Below are 4,896 nucleotides of genomic sequence, written 5' to 3'. Positions count from 1 at the left end.
AATTTAGACTCAAATTCATTTTAAAAAGGTAAATTTTCGAATATTCTTCTTCTTCAAAAATTTTTTTATTTAGGTAGGTGATCATGAGGATTTTGTGAAATGTTCAATTTCAAGATTCTCGAGTAATTGAGAATGATAATGAATCTATCATATCTTACATTTTCTGTAGATCGCATGCGTGACCACCCTTATATAAATCGAAATTTCTTGGCAGCTTTCAGTTCTTGCGTGAAAGTTCGTGATACGTAGCGGGTTCATGTGCTTTATACATTCTATGTGAACGGTGATGGAAAACTATGGTGTTCAAGTGTAGGATGAAGTCTGGGATCATAAGATAAGAGTTCTATGATATTTCTTCATCAAGTTTGCTCATTTAACATTCGACGACAAAGTTTCCTTCGTTTTCCGAACTACAAAAATTGACATTGTACAATGCTCAAACGAAACTTATTTCTGGGTGTTAACAAAGGTGAGTATATTCAATCATTTCATAGATTTCCCTCATATTATTTTCTATATTGATTGGGCGGGCAAATGACGGAATCTGTTGATGATATTTTGACTTTTGTTAGGAACTTTTTTTGCAGATTCATTTTGGAGGTTCGGGCTCCCTATTCTGCCAAAAAATTAATCTGTTAAAGTTCGTATGTTTATCACGGGTTTCGAACCACTTTGGATCAAAATTATTTCATACATTCATTATTTTCCTTACGAGATCAATTCAATATACCTATTATTTATATATTGAATGCTGCATTGAGGGTAATCCTCATTCATTGAAAATATTGAAAATTTTTAACTATAATTATTTTCAACTCAAAATATCTCAAAGCATGACAAAAAGTTACTGAATAGACATCAATGCAATAAATTTAATGGGCGACGATAATTTTATACTAACCAAAGTGATAGAAAATACATTGAGCAAAAAAAACATAAATCATGGAAAAAAAAATTGATAAAAACATTTTTTGATAGAAAATATATTCAATAGAAAAATAAATGATTGGGTTTGCATTTGATAGTAAAAAATTTTTGATTAATACCATAATTTTTTTACTTTTGAAGGTCTAAAGGGAGTTGTAGAAGGAGCGTTCTGAACGAGTATTAATCATAAATAACTATTTGAAGGAAGTAAAATGAAATTCGGTGTTTCATTCATATATATGAATATTTCTAATTTCCCTAATGTTTCAAGTTCGACTGCCTATAAGACGTTTTTGGAGAACGAGAATATGACATTGTTCATGATGCCCTATTCAGCTAAAATATTTCGAAGCTCCAACACGTCCGGTTATACAAGAAATGAAAAAATTTTTTTCAAAAAAAACTTTTTTTTGATTTTATGTCTTAGATATTATGAAGATTTACAATATCATCAATATCTTCCTTCCAAAATTATTGCGTTAGTGCTTATAATTTTCAAAAAAGTGAGGAAAAACCGAAAAAAGAGAGAAAATCTTCAGTCACAATTACGTGAATTATTTTTACTGTGAATATTCTATGCATACACTCGATTCATTTTCTCGAAATAGAATGATGTAGGAAAATCGTGCATATCTTGAACTTGAGAAATATCATCACAGGGTGTTTCACATATTGTGTCAAAAATTGTAAACAAAATTTGATCATAACTTTCGATTTTGAAATAAGAACCCTATTTTTTTATGCTTGCGTTGGATTCTTTGGAGAAAAATAAGGATAGTGTTCGAACATGATTATGCTCCCAAATTCAATAATTCAAGAGTTATTTGATATTTTATGAATTCATGTTATACGTAGAGACAATTTCATTCCATCTGTTTTCAGACAGACTAGCAATAATACTCTGTGATCAAAGAAATTTGAATGTCTAATTACTTCACATGTGACAGGTGCTTTTTTATCAGAGCTAGACTAATTTGATTTCACTATTTCCGCTATTCAAATGACAAAATTCTCAATATACTCCTCTCTAATTCTGTGGCAAATCCGTTCATTTTAGCATATCTTATGGAACAAAATAGAATAGAACGGATTTATCCATTATCTGTCAAATTTGTGATATAGAAAACTGTTCTGCCAACCCACGTTTCTCAATGCGATAATTTATGGAAATAATTCTATAATTTCAAACGAAATTCAGTGAATAATGAAACATCCTTGTACAGCAGGCTCATTCTACCACTCGTTCATTTTGAACTAGGTGCGTCAAGTTGGTGATCCGCTCCCAGAATTTTGGTATCAAATTGTTTTGGGTATCATATTTTGTGCCCATTTTGTTCTAATTTTTGCCGTATGAAAAAAATGTTGTGCCCATTCAGTTTTCGAGTTTTTTCCGTGGGTCAACAACTTGACGCTGTGACTCATACATGGAAATTTAAAAATTTTTTCATTTGGGTATTTTGTGCCAATTTTTGCCGTATAAAAAATTTTGTTCCTATTTAGTTTTCGAGATATTTGGAGTTTTTCCTGTGATTAAACACCCTGTATACTGCATATTGGGGAAAGTTTGTATGATGTTGTTGAACTGGTGCTGTCAATGAGGGAACATGCAAGTCCTTGTGTGTCTTTTGATGGATCGGTGCAAATGTGTTTGTCATATTTTCCTTCATCCAGTAGTTTGAGAAATGAGTTTCTGAATATAGCGGGCGGGGTAGTTTGTTCTTCGTATTCATTCAGATAGTTGTGGACCGCAGGCTGATGTCTTGCCCAGGGAACATGTTCAGAGAGTGTCATTACAGTTACAGATCTCAAGTCCGCTGATTCTGCAAATTGTTGGAGAATTTCTGATATTGACGGTAATATTTTTGGGATTGCAGTAGCTGGGTTCCGAGGGCTCTCAACGGTGTTGTGTAAGGGATGCTTTGGAATGGCAGATATTTTAAAAGCGTAAAATAAAATGTTTTGTCGTCTGCGTAACTACAGCGGTAGTTCCTGAGCTTCCACATGAAGACTCTCAGATGGGCTGGATCGAAAGGCGCCCAGGATGATATGTAAAGCAGTGTTTGGTACAGTGTTCAGGGAGTTCAGGTTGGTTTTACTCGAGGTGGAATAAACTATGTCAGCATAATCTAATTTGGAGCGTATAATGGACCTTTATAGCTTCAGCAGGACTTCTTCGTCGCAATCCCAGTGGTGGTGTGATAAAGTCTTAAGGATGTTCATGTTGTGCAGGCATTCTCCCTTGAGCTTTCTTAGATAAGGGGTCCAAGTTAGTCGCTGATCAAGGACCACCCCAAGATACTTCAGGCGATCAACAAATTGTACTGGAGTGTTGTTCAAGGTAAGGTAGGGTTGGCATATGGGCTGTCTTCTGGTGAATCGGATGAACTGAGACTTTTTATGGGAAAAAATAAAGCCTGACTGTTTTGCCTATTCGATTATGTCATCAAGGCTATTCTGTAGGAGTTTGCACGTAGAGCTGGTGTTTTTCCCAGAGCAAAAAAGCAGGAGGTCGTCTGCATATAAAATCATTTTCACAGGGATTTTGATGAGTGGGCATATATCGTTGATGGCCAAAAGAAATAGGGTAGTGCTTAATACAGAACCTTGAGGAAGTCCATTCTGGGTATAGAGAGCTGAAGACTTTTTCTGTTTGCGACGACACTGAAACTTCTATTTGTAAGGAAAAAGTATATATTTCCATTCAGATTAATTTCGGTCAACTTTTTCAGGATAGCTTCTCGACTAGTACTATCGAAAGCGGAGTCTATGTCAAGCATAACAGCTATGATGAGGTCTTGGTGATCAAAAAGAGCTTGGGATATTTCTGTTTGTAGAAGCATGAGGTTATCTATCGTGCGACGATTCTCTCTGAAACTAGATTGGGATGGGGTAAAGAATAATGTGTTTTTCAAGGAACCAGGTGAGTCTTCTGTTCACCATTTTTTCAAGCACTTTGCATAGAGTACATGTCAAAGCAATGGGTCTGAATGTGTTCGGGAGAGGTTCGGGGTTTCCAGGTTTTCTGATTGGGATGATTTACGACCCACGCCATTGCTTGGGAAATTGATGTTGGGTCCACATTCTGTTGTATAGTTGCAGTATTTTTGATATGGAGGTTCTTCAGAAATATCATGGGTATGTTGTCTGGGCCTGCTGCTGTATTCCTCATAGTTGTGAGTGCTAGTGTCAGTTCGATCATGGAAAAGGGTTGGTTTTTAGTTGGATTCGTTTCGTTTCCAGCTGTGTGATCACTACGTTGACGTATAGGAATAATTGTATTTGTGGTCTTCTTGTGATTATGCTCCGCCAAAATATCTAGAATAGCTTGTGAGTCAGTGGAGAGTACGTTGTTCTGATTTAGAATCCCACATATTTTAGGCCTGGTGTTATGTCCTTTGATCTGCCTAATTTAAGTCCATATTTGGTTAGTTAATAATAATAATAATAATGAGGTTCATTAATCCCAATATGTACATTATGACTCACAATATATAATGAAGAAATGAAAAAAAAAGGGATTAAATGGCCATGATTCACATAGTTACAGCAACAGTAAGAAAAAAAATACAAGCTTTAATGAAGAAGCAACAAAATTTAAACAAACAAATCGACAGAATGAAGATATTAGGTTGTACACATATTGGTTTCAAGTTAACACAGGAAACGAACAGACAAGAGGAAGTGAACATCAGGAAAGCAACATAAGCCTCTCCAAAACTAGGCAGACCTGATCAAATTTCATGCACCTTGATCGAAACCTACATGCTCCAAGATATAACCCAGAATCTTATTATCCAGGGAATCAAAGGCCTTAGTACAATCCAACAACACCAAGACAGCCGCCCTGCTATCATCCATAGCGCGATAAATATTGTCCATGATCTCACTCAATACCGTATCACAACTATGACCTGCCCGGAAACCCGACAGTTGGGACATGCTGTACTTCATTGTTTCATGCTTTAAATG

At 35.5% G+C, this 4,896-nt stretch overlaps 1 protein-coding gene across 1 annotated transcript in view; it reads left to right on the top strand.

Annotated features, from left to right (window-relative positions):
* Window positions 1-231: 231 nt before the first annotated feature.
* LOC123673051 overlaps window positions 232-4,896 on the top strand; it is a 928,323-nt gene continuing 923,658 nt past the window's right edge. The window contains exon 1 of the mRNA XM_045607480.1: window positions 232-469. The gene's annotated coding sequence lies outside the window, so the exon portion shown is untranslated. The remainder of the gene's footprint in view (window positions 470-4,896) is intronic.

This window comes from Harmonia axyridis, chromosome 1, assembly GCF_914767665.1.
Source record: "Harmonia axyridis chromosome 1, icHarAxyr1.1, whole genome shotgun sequence".
Taxonomy (NCBI): Eukaryota; Metazoa; Arthropoda; class Insecta; order Coleoptera; family Coccinellidae; genus Harmonia; species Harmonia axyridis.
Note: the sequence above shows the minus strand (reverse complement) of the source record. Positions and strands in the feature narration are given on the sequence as shown.